Below are 15,597 nucleotides of genomic sequence, written 5' to 3'. Positions count from 1 at the left end.
CCGTAGATTGTTTACCACATCTAAACAAAAAGATGGTCTTCAGTTGTGTATTTGGATATAAGTAACTGTACATGACAATTACACTAACCAGCCTCATAACAAGACACACCTGTAAAACTGTTCCCTAATTAGATTTCATCCCAAAACTGGGGATAAATGGGCATTAGCAGCCAAAGACCACACTTTGTGAACAAAGAACAAGTAATTCCATTAGAATGCCGAAATCAAACAATGGAATTTTAATAAAGCTTTTTCTGATCCTATCAGTCTGGATTTCTGCTATGACAATCGCATGGGATAGTCCGAATTTAGCTTTGATTTGACAAAAGTATGCTTCTTTCCTGTCCTGTGTCAATGATTTCGTCCTGAGTGTGTGTTATTGGGGATAATCTTTCCTAAACCTCCCACTCCTTTTCAGGGTCAAGTGGTTACTGGAGTCTATCCCAGCCAGCTTTGGTGACAGGTAGAGTACACAATGAATGAAGTCAATATAAGGATGATGAAGATAAAGATGCATTGTTCTCTTAAATTACTAAATGGATAGTGCATGTGCAATCACATTTCTTTTTTTTTGATCAGATATCCAACCACGTTCATAAATCCAATAACATGTGGCTCGTTGGTCTAGGGGTATGATTCTTGCTTTGGGTGCGAGAGGTCCCGGGTTCAAAACCCGGACGAGCCCCTTCAAGACAGATTATGGGGAATTGTCCACATCTGAACAAAAGGACAAGATGCTCCATTATTTCTTTGTATCTATGTAACAGCACATGGCAATTACCATAACTGACCACAATACCAGGCACACCTGTGAAACTACTCGCTAATGAGATATTATCACAAAAATCAAGCTAAATGTGTGTTAGCGGCCAAAGACCACACCCAATGCCAATCTAGTGAACAAAGAACAAGTAATTCCATTGTATTTCAAAATTCAATCAATGTATTTTTAATAGAGACTTGTCTGATATAATGCATCTGGATTTCTTCTATGACAATTGGATGGGACAGTCAGAATTGAGCTTTGATTTGACAAAAGTATGCTTCTATTTTGCCTTGAAAAAATGATTTTGTCTAGAGATTGTGTTGCAGAGGATATTTTTTCCAAAACCTCCCACTCCTTTTCAGGGTCAAGTGGTTACTGGAGTCTATCCCAGCCAGCTTTGGTGACAGGTAGAGTACACAATGAATGGAGTCAATATGATGATGATGAAGATAAAAATGTAGTGTTCTCGTAAATCACTAAATGGATAGTGCATGTGCAGTCACATGTTTCTGTTTGGTCAAAAATCTTTCTGCGTTCTTAAATTTGTTGCTTGTTTGGTCTAGGGGTATGATACTCGCTTAGGGTGCAAGAGGTCCCGGGTTGAAATCCTGGACGAGCCCCTGCAAGACTGTCTGTAGATTGTTTACCACATCTAAACAAAAAGATGGTCTTCAGTTGTGTATTTGGATATAAGTAACTGTACATGACAATTACACTAACCAGCCTCATAACAAGACACACCTGTAAAACTGTTCCCTAATTAGATTTCATCCCAAAACTGGGGATAAATGGGCATTAGCAGCCAAAGACCACACTTTGTGAACAAAGAAAAAGTAATTCCATTAGAATGCCGAAATCAAACAATGGAATTTTAATAAAGCTTTTTCTGATCCTATCAGTCTGGATTTCTGCTATGACAATCGCATGGGATAGTCCGAATTTAGCTTTGATTTGACAAAAGTATGCTTCTTTCCTGTCCTGTGTCAATGATTTCGTCCTGAGTGTGTGTTATTGGGGATAATCTTTCCTAAACCTCCCACTCCTTTTCAGGGTCAAGTGGTTACTGGAGTCTATCCCAGCCAGCTTTGGTGACAGGTAGAGTACACAATGAATGAAGTCAATATAAGGATGATGAAGATAAAGATGCATTGTTCTCTTAAATTACTAAATGGATAGTGCATGTGCAATCACATTTCTTTTTTTTAAATCAGATATCCATCCGCGTTCATAAATCCAATAACATGTTGCTCGTTGGTCTAGGGGTATGATTCTCGCTTTGGGTGCGAGAGGTCCCGGGTTCAAATCCTGGACGAGGCCCTTCAAGACAGATTATGGGTAATTGTCCACATTTGAACAAAAGGACAAGGTGCTCCATTATTTCTTTGTATCTAAGTAACAGCACATGGCAATTACCATAACTGACCACAATACCAGGCACACCTGTGAAACTACTCTCTAATGAGATATTATCACAAAAATCAAGCTAAATGTGTGTTAGCGGCCAAAGACCACGCCCAATGCCAATCTAGTGAACAAAGAACAAGTAATTCCATTGTATTTCAAAATTCAATCAATGTATTTTTAATAGAGACTTGTCTGATATAATGCATCTGGATTTCTTCTATGACAATTGGATGGGACAGTCAGAATTGAGCTTTGATTTGACAAAAGTATGCTTCTATTTTGCCTTGAAAAAATGATTTTGTCTAGAGTTTGTGTTGCAGGGGATAATTTTTCCAAAACCTCCCACTCCTTTTCAGGGTCAAGTGGTTACTGAAGTCTATCCCAGCCAGCTTTGGTGACAGGTAGAGTACACAATGAATGGAGTCAATATGATGATGATGAAGATAAAAAATGTAGTGTTCTCGTAAATCACTAAATGGATAGTGCATGTGCAGTCACATGTTTCTGTTTGGTCAAAAATCTTTCTGCGTTCTTAAATTTGTTGCTTGTTGGTCTAGGGGTATGATACTCGCTTAGGGTGCAAGAGGTCCCGGGTTGAAATCCTGGACGAGCCCCTGCAACACTGTCCGTAGATTGTTTACCACATCTAAACAAAAAGATGGTCTTCAGTTGTGTATTTGGATATGAGTAACTGTACATGACAATTACACTAACCAGCCTCATAACAAGACACACCTGTAAAACTGTTCCCTAATTAGATTTCATCCCAAAACTGGGGATAAATGGGCATTAGCAGCCAAAGACCACACTTTGTGAACAAAGAACAAGTAATTCCATTAGAATGCCGAAATCAAACAATGGAATTTTAATAGAGATTTTTCTGATCCTATCAGTCTGGATTTCTGCTATGACTATCGCATGGGATAGTCCGGATTTAGCTTTGATTTGACAAAAGTATGCTTCTTTCCTGTCCTGTGTCAATGATTTCGTCCTGAGTGTGTGTTATTGGGGATAATCTTTCCTAAACCTCCCACTCCTTTTCAGGGTCAAGTGGTTACTGGAGTCTATCCCAGCCAGCTTTGGTGACAGGTAGAGTACACAATGAATGAAGTCAATATAAGGATGATGAAGATAAAGATGCATTGTTCTCTTAAATTACTAAATGGATAGTGCATGTGCAATCACATTTCTTTTTTTAAAATCAGATATCCATCCGCGTTCATAAATCCAATAACATGTGGCTCGTTGGTCTAGGGGTATGATTCTCGCTTTGGGTGCGAGAGGTCCCGGGTTCAAATCCCAGACGAGCCCCTTCAAGACAGATTATGGGTAATTGTCCACATCTGAACAAAAGGACAAGGTGTTCCATTATTTCTTTGTATCTAAGTAACAGCACATGGCAATTACCATAACTGACCACAATACCAGGCACACCTGTGAAACTACTCGCTAATGAGATATTATCACAAAAATCAAGCTAAATGTGTGTTAGCGGCCAAAGACCACACCCAATGCCAATCTAGTGAACAAAGAACAAGTAATTCCATTGTATTTCAAAATTCAATCAATGTATTTTTAATAGAGACTTGTCTGATATAATGCATCTGGATTTCTTCTATGACAATTGGATGGGACAGTCAGAATTGAGCTTTGATTTGACAAAAGTATGCTTCTATTTTGCCTTGAAAAAATGATTTTGTCTAGAGATTGTGTTGCAGAGGATATTTTTTCCAAAACCTCCCACTCCTTTTCAGGGTCAAGTGGTTACTGGAGTCTATCCCAGCCAGCTTTGGTGACAGGTAGAGTACACAATGAATGGAGTCAATATGATGATGATGAAGATAAAAATGTAGTGTTCTCGTAAATCACTAAATGGATAGTGCATGTGCAGTCACATGTTTCTGTTTGGTCAAAAATCTTTCTGCGTTCTTAAATTTGTTGCTTGTTGGTCTAGGGGTATGATACTCGTTTAGGGGGCAAGAGGTCCCGGGTTGAAATCCTGGACGAGCCCCTGCAAGACTGTCCGTAGATTGTTTACCACATCTAAACAAAAAGATGGTCTTCAGTTGTGTATTTGGATATAAGTAACTGTACATGACAATTACACTAACTATCCTCATATCAAGGCACACCTGTAAAACTGTTCCCTAATTAGATTTCATCCCAAAACTGGGGATAAATGGGCATTAGCAGCCAAAGACCACACTTTGTAAACAAAGAACAGGTGATTCCTTTAGAATCCCGAAATCAAACAATGGAATTTTAAGAGATTTTTCTGATCCTATCAGTCTGGATTTCTGCTATGACAATCGCATGGGATAGTCCGAATTTAGCTTTGATTTGACAAAAGTATGCTTCTTTCCTGTCCTGTGTCAATGATTTCGTCCTGAGTGTGTGTTATTGGGGATAATCTTTCCTAAACCTCCCACTCCTTTTCAGGGTCAAGTGGTTACTGGAGTCTATCCCAGCCAGCTTTGGTGACAGGTAGAGTACACAATGAATGAAGTCAATATAAGGATGATGAAGATAAAGATGCATTGTTCTCTTAAATTACTAAATGGATAGTGCATGTGCAATCACATTTCTTTTTTTTAAATCAGATATCCATCCGCGTTCATAAATCCAATAACATGTTGCTCGTTGGTCTAGGGGTATGATTCTCGCTTTGGGTGCGAGAGGTCCCGGGTTCAAATCCTGGACGAGGCCCTTCAAGACAGATTATGGGTAATTGTCCACATTTGAACAAAAGGACAAGGTGCTCCATTATTTCTTTGTATCTAAGTAACAGCACATGGCAATTACCATAACTGACCACAATACCAGGCACACCTGTGAAACTACTCTCTAATGAGATATTATCACAAAAATCAAGCTAAATGTGTGTTAGCGGCCAAAGACCACGCCCAATGCCAATCTAGTGAACAAAAAACAAGTAATTCCATTGTATTTCAAAATTCAATCAATGTATTTTTAATAGAGACTTGTCTGATATAATGCATCTGGATTTCTTCTATGACAATTGGATGGGACAGTCAGAATTGAGCTTTGATTTGACAAAAGTATGCTTCTATTTTGCCTTGAAAAAATGATTTTGTCTAGAGTTTGTGTTGCAGGGGATAATTTTTCCAAAACCTCCCACTCCTTTTCAGGGTCAAGTGGTTACTGAAGTCTATCCCAGCCAGCTTTGGTGACAGGTAGAGTACACAATGAATGGAGTCAATATGATGATGATGAAGATAAAAATGTAGTGTTCTCGTAAATCACTAAATGGATAGTGCATGTGCAGTCACATGTTTCTGTTTGGTCAAAAATCTTTCTGCGTTCTTAAATTTGTTGCTTGTTGGTCTAGGGGTATGATACTCGCTTAGGGTGCAAGAGGTCCCGGGTTGAAATCCTGGACGAGCCCCTGCAACACTGTCCGTAGATTGTTTACCACATCTAAACAAAAAGATGGTCTTCAGTTGTGTATTTGGATATGAGTAACTGTACATGACAATTACACTAACCAGCCTCATAACAAGACACACCTGTAAAACTGTTCCCTAATTAGATTTCATCCCAAAACTGGGGATAAATGGGCATTAGCAGCCAAAGACCACACTTTGTGAACAAAGAACAAGTAATTCCATTAGAATGCCGAAATCAAACAATGGAATTTTAATAGAGATTTTTCTGATCCTATCAGTCTGGATTTCTGCTATGACTATCGCATGGGATAGTCCGGATTTAGCTTTGATTTGACAAAAGTATGCTTCTTTCCTGTCCTGTGTCAATGATTTCGTCCTGAGTGTGTGTTATTGGGGATAATCTTTCCTAAACCTCCCACTCCTTTTCAGGGTCAAGTGGTTACTGGAGTCTATCCCAGCCAGCTTTGGTGACAGGTAGAGTACACAATGAATGAAGTCAATATAAGGATGATGAAGATAAAGATGCATTGTTCTCTTAAATTACTAAATGGATAGTGCATGTGCAATCACATTTCTTTTTTTAAAATCAGATATCCATCCGCGTTCATAAATCCAATAACATGTGGCTCGTTGGTCTAGGGGTATGATTCTCGCTTTGGGTGCGAGAGGTCCCGGGTTCAAATCCCAGACGAGCCCCTTCAAGACAGATTATGGGTAATTGTCCACATCTGAACAAAAGGACAAGGTGTTCCATTATTTCTTTGTATCTAAGTAACAGCACATGGCAATTACCATAACTGACCACAATACCAGGCACACCTGTGAAACTACTCGCTAATGAGATATTATCACAAAAATCAAGCTAAATGTGTGTTAGCGGCCAAAGACCACACCCAATGCCAATCTAGTGAACAAAGAACAAGTAATTCCATTGTATTTCAAAATTCAATCAATGTATTTTTAATAGAGACTTGTCTGATATAATGCATCTGGATTTCTTCTATGACAATTGGATGGGACAGTCAGAATTGAGCTTTGATTTGACAAAAGTATGCTTCTATTTTGCCTTGAAAAAATGATTTTGTCTAGAGATTGTGTTGCAGAGGATATTTTTTCCAAAACCTCCCACTCCTTTTCAGGGTCAAGTGGTTACTGGAGTCTATCCCAGCCAGCTTTGGTGACAGGTAGAGTACACAATGAATGGAGTCAATATGATGATGATGAAGATAAAAATGTAGTGTTCTCGTAAATCACTAAATGGATAGTGCATGTGCAGTCACATGTTTCTGTTTGGTCAAAAATCTTTCTGCGTTCTTAAATTTGTTGCTTGTTGGTCTAGGGGTATGATACTCGTTTAGGGGGCAAGAGGTCCCGGGTTGAAATCATGGACGAGCCCCTGCAAGACTGTCCGTAGATTGTTTACCACATCTAAACAAAAAGATGGTCTTCAGTTGTGTATTTGGATATAAGTAACTGTACATGACAATTACACTAACTATCCTCATATCAAGGCACACCTGTAAAACTGTTCCCTAATTAGATTTCATCCCAAAACTGGGGATAAATGGGCATTAGCAGCCAAAGACCACACTTTGTAAACAAAGAACAGGTGATTCCTTTAGAATCCCGAAATCAAACAATGGAATTTTAAGAGATTTTTCTGATCCTATCAGTCTGGATTTCTGCTATGACAATCGCATGGGATAGTCCGAATTTAGCTTTGATTTGACAAAAGTATGCTTCTTTCCTGTCCTGTGTCAATGATTTCGTCCTGAGTGTGTGTTATTGGGGATAATCTTTCCTAAACCTCCCACTCCTTTTCAGGGTCAAGTGGTTACTGGAGTCTATCCCAGCCAGCTTTGGTGACAGGTAGAGTACACAATGAATGAAGTCAATATAAGGATGATGAAGATAAAGATGCATTGTTCTCTTAAATTACTAAATGGATAGTGCATGTGCAATCACATTTCTTTTTTTTAAATCAGATATCCATCCGCGTTCATAAATCCAATAACATGTTGCTCGTTGGTCTAGGGGTATGATTCTCGCTTTGGGTGCGAGAGGTCCCGGGTTCAAATCCTGGACGAGGCCCTTCAAGACAGATTATGGGTAATTGTCCACATTTGAACAAAAGGACAAGGTGCTCCATTATTTCTTTGTATCTAAGTAACAGCACATGGCAATTACCATAACTGACCACAATACCAGGCACACCTGTGAAACTACTCTCTAATGAGATATTATCACAAAAATCAAGCTAAATGTGTGTTAGCGGCCAAAGACCACGCCCAATGCCAATCTAGTGAACAAAAAACAAGTAATTCCATTGTATTTCAAAATTCAATCAATGTATTTTTAATAGAGACTTGTCTGATATAATGCATCTGGATTTCTTCTATGACAATTGGATGGGACAGTCAGAATTGAGCTTTGATTTGACAAAAGTATGCTTCTATTTTGCCTTGAAAAAATGATTTTGTCTAGAGTTTGTGTTGCAGGGGATAATTTTTCCAAAACCTCCCACTCCTTTTCAGGGTCAAGTGGTTACTGAAGTCTATCCCAGCCAGCTTTGGTGACAGGTAGAGTACACAATGAATGGAGTCAATATGATGATGATGAAGATAAAAATGTAGTGTTCTCGTAAATCACTAAATGGATAGTGCATGTGCAGTCACATGTTTCTGTTTGGTCAAAAATCTTTCTGCGTTCTTAAATTTGTTGCTTGTTGGTCTAGGGGTATGATACTCGCTTAGGGTGCAAGAGGTCCCGGGTTGAAATCCTGGACGAGCCCCTGCAACACTGTCCGTAGATTGTTTACCACATCTAAACAAAAAGATGGTCTTCAGTTGTGTATTTGGATATGAGTAACTGTACATGACAATTACACTAACCAGCCTCATAACAAGACACACCTGTAAAACTGTTCCCTAATTAGATTTCATCCCAAAACTGGGGATAAATGGGCATTAGCAGCCAAAGACCACACTTTGTGAACAAAGAACAAGTAATTCCATTAGAATGCCGAAATCAAACAATGGAATTTTAATAGAGATTTTTCTGATCCTATCAGTCTGGATTTCTGCTATGACAATCGCATGGGATAGTCCGGATTTAGCTTTGATTTGACAAAAGTATGCTTCTTTCCTGTCCTGTGTCAATGATTTCGTCCTGAGTGTGTGTTATTGGGGATAATCTTTCCTAAACCTCCCACTCCTTTTCAGGGTCAAGTGGTTACTGGAGTCTATCCCAGCCAGCTTTGGTGACAGGTAGAGTACACAATGAATGAAGTCAATATAAGGATGATGAAGATAAAGATGCATTGTTCTCTTAAATTACTAAATGGATAGTGCATGTGCAATCACATTTCTTTTTTTAAAATCAGATATCCATCCGCGTTCATAAATCCAATAACATGTGGCTCGTTGGTCTAGGGGTATGATTCTCGCTTTGGGTGCGAGAGGTCCCGGGTTCAAATCCCAGACGAGCCCCTTCAAGACAGATTATGGGTAATTGTCCACATCTGAACAAAAGGACAAGGTGTTCCATTATTTCTTTGTATCTAAGTAACAGCACATGGCAATTACCATAACTGACCACAATACCAGGCACACCTGTGAAACTACTCGCTAATGAGATATTATCACAAAAATCAAGCTAAATGTGTGTTAGCGGCCAAAGACCACACCCAATGCCAATCTAGTGAACAAAGAACAAGTAATTCCATTGTATTTCAAAATTCAATCAATGTATTTTTAATAGAGACTTGTCTGATATAATGCATCTGGATTTCTTCTATGACAATTGGATGGGACAGTCAGAATTGAGCTTTGATTTGACAAAAGTATGCTTCTATTTTGCCTTGAAAAAATGATTTTGTCTAGAGATTGTGTTGCAGAGGATATTTTTTCCAAAACCTCCCACTCCTTTTCAGGGTCAAGTGGTTACTGGAGTCTATCCCAGCCAGCTTTGGTGACAGGTAGAGTACACAATGAATGGAGTCAATATGATGATGATGAAGATAAAAATGTAGTGTTCTCGTAAATCACTAAATGGATAGTGCATGTGCAGTCACATGTTTCTGTTTGGTCAAAAATCTTTCTGCGTTCTTAAATTTGTTGCTTGTTGGTCTAGGGGTATGATACTCGTTTAGGGGGCAAGAGGTCCCGGGTTGAAATCCTGGACGAGCCCCTGCAAGACTGTCCGTAGATTGTTTACCACATCTAAACAAAAAGATGGTCTTCAGTTGTGTATTTGGATATAAGTAACTGTACATGACAATTACACTAACTATCCTCATATCAAGGCACACCTGTAAAACTGTTCCCTAATTAGATTTCATCCCAAAACTGGGGATAAATGGGCATTAGCAGCCAAAGACCACACTTTGTAAACAAAGAACAGGTGATTCCTTTAGAATCCCGAAATCAAACAATGGAATTTTAAGAGATTTTTCTGATCCTATCAGTCTGGATTTCTGCTATGACAATCGCATGGGATAGTCCGAATTTAGCTTTGATTTGACAAAAGTATGCTTCTTTCCTGTCCTGTGTCAATGATTTCGTCCTGAGTGTGTGTTATTGGGGATAATCTTTCCTAAACCTCCCACTCCTTTTCAGGGTCAAGTGGTTACTGGAGTCTATCCCAGCCAGCTTTGGTGACAGGTAGAGTACACAATGAATGAAGTCAATATAAGGATGATGAAGATAAAGATGCATTGTTCTCTTAAATTACTAAATGGATAGTGCATGTGCAATCACATTTCTTTTTTTAAAATCAGATATCCATCCGCGTTCATAAATCCAATAACATGTGGCTCGTTGGTCTAGGGGTATGATTCTCGCTTTGGGTGCGAGAGGTCCCGGGTTCAAATCCCGGACGAGCCCCTTCAAGACAGATTATGGGTAATTGTCCACATCTGAACAAAAGGACAAGATGATCCATTATTTCTTTGTATCTATGTAACAGCACATGGCAATTACCATAACTGACCACAATACCAGGCACACCTGTGAAACTACTAACTAATGAGATATTATCACAAAAATCAAGCCAAATGTGTGTTAGCGGCCAAAGACCACACCCAATGCCAATCAAGTGAACAAAGAACAAGTAATTCCATTGTATTTCAAAATTCAATCAATGTATTTTTAATAGAGACTTGTCTGATATAATGCATCTGGATTTCTTCTATGACAATTGGATGGGACAGTCAGAATTGAGCTTTGATTTGACAAAAGTATGCTTCTATTTTGCCTTGAAAAAATGATTTTGTCTAGAGATTGTGTTGCAGGGGATATTTTTTCCAAAACCTCCCACTCCTTTTTTAGGGTCAAGTGGTTACTGGAGTCTATCCCAGCCAGCTTTGGTGACAGGTAGAGTACACAATGAATGGAGTCAATATGATGATGATGAAGATAAAAATGTAGTGTTCTCGTAAATCACTATATGGATAGTGCATGTGCAGTCACATGTTTCTGTTTGGTCAAAAATCTTTCTGCATTCTTAAATTTGTTGCTTGTTGGTCTAGGGGTATGATACTCGCTTAGGGTGCAAGAGGTCCCGGGTTGAAATCCTGGACGAGCCCCTGCAAGACTGTCCGTAGATTGTTTACCACATCTAAACAAAAAGATGGTGTTCAGTTGTGTATTTGGATATAAGTAACTGTACATGACAATTACACTAACCAGCCTCATAACAAGACACACCTGTAAAACTGTTCCCTAATTAGATTTCATCCCAAAACTGGGGATAAATGGGCATTAGCAGCCAAAGACCACACTTTGTGAACAAAGAACAAGTAATTCCATTAGAATGCCGAAATCAAACAATGGAATTTTAATAAAGCTTTTTCTGATCCTATCAGTCTGGATTTCTGCTATGACAATCGCATGGGATAGTCCGAATTTAGCTTTGATTTGACAAAAGTATGCTTCTTTCCTGTCCTGTGTCAATGATTTCGTCCTGAGTGTGTGTTATTGGGGATAATCTTTCCTAAACTTCCCCCCCCTTTTCAGGGTCAAGTGGTTACTGGAGTCTATCCCAGCCAGATTCTGTGACAGGTAGAGTACACAATGAATGAAGTCAATATAAGGATGATGAAGATAAAGATGCATTGTTCTCTTAAATTACTAAATGGATAGTGCATGTGCAATCACATTTCTTTTTTTTTGATCAGATATCCAACCACGTTCATAAATCCAATAACATGTGGCTCGTTGGTCTAGGGGTATGATTCTCGCTTTGGGTGCGAGAGGTCCCGGGTTCAAAACCCGGACGAGCTCCTTCAAGACAGATTATGTGGAATTGTCCACATCTGAACAAAAGGACAAGATGCTCCATTATTTCTTTGTATCTATGTAACAGCACATGGCAATTACCATAACTGACCACAATACCAGGCACACCTGTGAAACTACTAGCTAATGAGATATTATCACAAAAATCAAGCCAAATGTGTGTTAGCGGCCAAAGACCACGCCCAATGCCAATCTAGTGAACAAAGAACAAGTAATTCCATTGTATTTCAAAATTCAATCAATGTATTTTTAATAGAGACTTGTCTGATATAATGCATCTGGATTTCTTCTATGACAATTGGATGGGACAGTCAGAATTGAGCTTTGATTTGACAAAAGTATGCTTCTATTTTGCCTTGAAAAAATGATTTTGTCTAAAGATTGTGTTGCAGAGGATATTTTTTCCAAAACCTCCCACTCCTTTTCAGGGTCAAGTGGTTACTGGAGTCTATCCCAGCCAGCTTTGGTGACAGGTAGAGTACACAATGAATGAAGTCAATATAAGGATGATGAAGATAAAGATGCATTGTTCTCTTAAATTACTAAATGGATAGTGCATGTGCAATCACGTTTCTTTTTTTTTAATCAGATATCCATCCGCGTTCATAAATCCAATAAAGCTTTTTCTGATCCTATCAGTCTGGATTTCTGCTATGACAATCGCATGGGTTAGTCCGAATTTAACTTTGATTTGACAAAAGTATGCTTCTTTCCTGTCCTGTGTCAATGATTTCGTCCTGAGTGTGTGTTATTGGGGATAATCTTTCCTAAACCTCCCACTCCTTTTCAGGGTCAAGTGGTTACTGGAGTCTATCCCAGCCAGCTTTGGTGACAGGTAGAGTACACAATGAATGGAGTCAATATAAGGATGATGAAGATAAAGATGCATTGTTCTCTTAAATTACTAAATGGATAGTGCATGTGCAATCACGTTTCTTTTTTTTTAATCAGATGTCCATCCGCGTTCATAAATCCAATAACATGTGGCTCGTTGGTCTAGGGGTATGATTCTCGCTTTGGGTGCGAGAGGTCCCGGGTTCAAATCCTGGACGAGCCCCTGCAAGACTGTCCGTAGATTGTTTACCACATCTAAACAAAAAGATGGTCTTCTGTTGTGTATTTAGATATAAGTAACTGTACATGACAATTAAACTAACTAGCCTCATAACAAGGCACACCTGTAAAACTGTTCCCTAATTAGACTTCATCCCAAAACTGGGGATAAATGGGCATTAGCAGCCAAAGACCACACTTTGTGAACAAAGAACAGGTGATTCCTTTAGAATCCCGAAATCAATCAATGGAATTTTAATAGAGATTTTTCTGATCCTATCAGTCTGGATTTCTGCTATGACAATCGCATGGGATAGTCCGAATTTAGCTTTGATTTGACAAAAGTATGCTTCTTTCCTGTCCTGTGTCAATGATTTCGTCCTGAGTGTGTGTTATTGGGGATAATCTTTCCTAAACCTCCCACTCCTTTTCAGGGTCAAGTGGTTACTGGAGTCTATCCCAGCCAGCTTTGGTGACAGGTAGAGTACACAATGAATGAAGTCAATATAAGGATGATGAAGATAAAGATGCATTGTTCTCTTAAATTACTAAATGGATAGTGCATGTGCAATCACGTTTCTTTTTTTAAAATCAGATATCCATCCGCGTTCATAAATCCAATAACATGTGGCTTGTTGGTCTAGGGCAGTGTTTTTCAACCAGTGTTCCGCGGCACACTAGTGTGCCGTGGGCGCTGGTCAAGTGTCCCGTGAGAAATTGCCCTCATTAACAGATTTAACAACATTTCCCATCTCCAGGATTTCAGCTCTCTGTTCATCCAAACAGGCCCTGATAAAACACTGAGGACTTAGGAATATAAAAGATCGTAAAATACATTTTCTTTGCGTTTATTTTATTTTATTAAAGACATTTTGATAAGAATGACGTTACAACGCTTTAGCTGCAGCTCCGGCTGTATTTTGGAAAAGTCCCGTCGCTTTAACTGTCTTCACCAATCATTCTTGGGGGGCTTAATCACATGTCATCAGTCTGACCAATCAGAAGTGGTTAAAGTCTTCACTTCCTTGTCCCGATTTAGCTCGTAAAGTCGCTCAGTTCTAACAAAAATAGCAGCTAAAACTCGTCTTTAGCGGTGTAGCTTTCCACAGAGTCCGGTATCAGACCGTGGAACAAGTGAACAAAACAATAAAGCTCCGAAAAGCGATCTCCGCCGGCCGTTTTATTTACTACATCTCCCATGATGCATTGGGTTGTGAGAGTGACAGCGCACAGGGAGATCTGTTGTTAAACGTCTTGAAACCAACGAACACACTTCAAACTGTTTTTAAATCTTCTAACTTAACTTTTATTGCTTCTTTTAGAAAAAAACAGCTGCAGTTTCCAGCTTTTTCTGCAACAATTATCTCAAAAATGCATGTGAGACTGTGGAGGGAGGGGCTGTAGATCAATGCAGACTGAGTTTCTCCTTTTTTTAAATTTTTGGATGCTGGTGTGCCGCGGGATTTTTTTTAAGGTTAAAGTGTGCCGTGGCTCAGAAACAGTTGAAAAACACTGGTCTAGGGGTATGATTCTCGCTTTGGGTGCGAGAGGTCCCGGGTTCAAATCCCGGACGAGCCCCTTCAAGACAGATTATGGGTAATTGTCCACATCTGAACAAAAGGACAAGATGCTCCATTATTTCTTTGTATCTAAGTAACAGCACATGGCAATTACCATAACTGACCACAATACCAGGCACACCTGTGAAACTACTCTCTAATGAGATATTATCACAAAAATCAAGCTAAATGTGTGTTAGCGGCCAAAGACCACACCCAATGCCAATCTAGTGAACAAAGAACAAGTAATTCCATTGTATTTCAAAATTCAATCAATGTATTTCTAATAGAGACTTGTCTGATATAATGCATCTGGATTTCTTCTATGACAATTGGATGGGACAGTCAGAATTGAACTTTGATTTGACAAAAGTATGCTTCTATTTTGCCTTGAAAAAATGATTTTGTCTAGAGATTGTGTTGCAGGGGATATTTTTTCCAAAACCTCCCACTCCTTTTTAGGGTCAAGTGGTTACTGGAGTCTATCCCAGCCAGCTTTGGTGACAGGTAGAGTACACAATGAATGGAGTCAATATAATGATGATGAAGATAAAAATGTAGTGTTCTCGTAAATCACTAAATGGATAGTGCATGTGCAGTCACATGTTTCTGTTTGGTCAAAAATCTTTCTGCGTTCTTAAATTTGTTGCTTGTTGGTCTAGGGGTATGATTCTCGCTTTGGGTGCGAGAGGTCCCGGGTTCAAATCCCGGACGAGCCCCTTCAAGACAGATTATGGGTAATTGTCCACATCTGAACAAAAGGACAAGGTGCTCCATTATTTCTTTGTATCTAAGTAACAGCACATGGCAATTACCATAACTGACCACAATACCAGGCACACCTGTGAAACTACTCTCTAATGAGATATTATCCCACAAGACCGGGGCTAAATGTACATTACTGGACAAAGACCGAGGGGTCGGCAACCCAAATTGTTGAAAGAGCCAAATTGGACAAACAAAACAAAAATGTCTGGACCCGCAAAATATTAAAAGCCCTATTTAAGCCTTATAAGGAAGGCAACACATGCAATATTTAGCTATATTAGCCTACTATCAAAATGACTAGGTTGGCTACAAATACATAATTAGCATTCATGATTTAATGTTAA

General features: G+C 39.1%; 8 non-coding genes across 8 annotated transcripts; all 8 read left to right on the top strand.

The window, feature by feature from the left end:
* The first annotated feature begins 613 nt into the window (after positions 1-613).
* Positions 614-685, top strand: trnap-ugg (transfer RNA proline (anticodon UGG)). Its single transcript has one exon. It is a non-coding gene; the product is annotated as a tRNA-Pro (tRNA).
* A 2,724-nt stretch (positions 686-3,409) lies between these two features.
* trnap-ugg (transfer RNA proline (anticodon UGG)) lies at positions 3,410-3,481 on the top strand. The gene has a single exon. It is a non-coding gene; the product is annotated as a tRNA-Pro (tRNA).
* Positions 3,482-6,201: 2,720 nt separating this feature from the next.
* Positions 6,202-6,273, top strand: trnap-ugg (transfer RNA proline (anticodon UGG)). Its single transcript has one exon. It is a non-coding gene; the product is annotated as a tRNA-Pro (tRNA).
* Positions 6,274-8,993: 2,720 nt separating this feature from the next.
* trnap-ugg (transfer RNA proline (anticodon UGG)) lies at positions 8,994-9,065 on the top strand. The gene has a single exon. It is a non-coding gene; the product is annotated as a tRNA-Pro (tRNA).
* Positions 9,066-10,388: 1,323 nt separating this feature from the next.
* Positions 10,389-10,460, top strand: trnap-ugg (transfer RNA proline (anticodon UGG)). Its single transcript has one exon. It is a non-coding gene; the product is annotated as a tRNA-Pro (tRNA).
* A 1,326-nt stretch (positions 10,461-11,786) lies between these two features.
* Positions 11,787-11,858, top strand: trnap-ugg (transfer RNA proline (anticodon UGG)). The gene has a single exon. It is a non-coding gene; the product is annotated as a tRNA-Pro (tRNA).
* Positions 11,859-12,858: 1,000 nt separating this feature from the next.
* Positions 12,859-12,930, top strand: trnap-ugg (transfer RNA proline (anticodon UGG)). The gene has a single exon. It is a non-coding gene; the product is annotated as a tRNA-Pro (tRNA).
* A 2,202-nt stretch (positions 12,931-15,132) lies between these two features.
* trnap-ugg (transfer RNA proline (anticodon UGG)) lies at positions 15,133-15,204 on the top strand. The gene has a single exon. It is a non-coding gene; the product is annotated as a tRNA-Pro (tRNA).
* The last annotated feature ends 393 nt before the right edge of the window (positions 15,205-15,597 follow it).

This window comes from Oryzias latipes, chromosome 23, assembly GCF_053564925.1.
Source record: "Oryzias latipes strain Hd-rR chromosome 23, Olatipes_Hd-rR_3.1".
Taxonomy (NCBI): domain Eukaryota; kingdom Metazoa; phylum Chordata; class Actinopteri; order Beloniformes; family Adrianichthyidae; genus Oryzias; species Oryzias latipes.
This window is presented reverse-complemented; position numbering and strand designations above follow the sequence as displayed.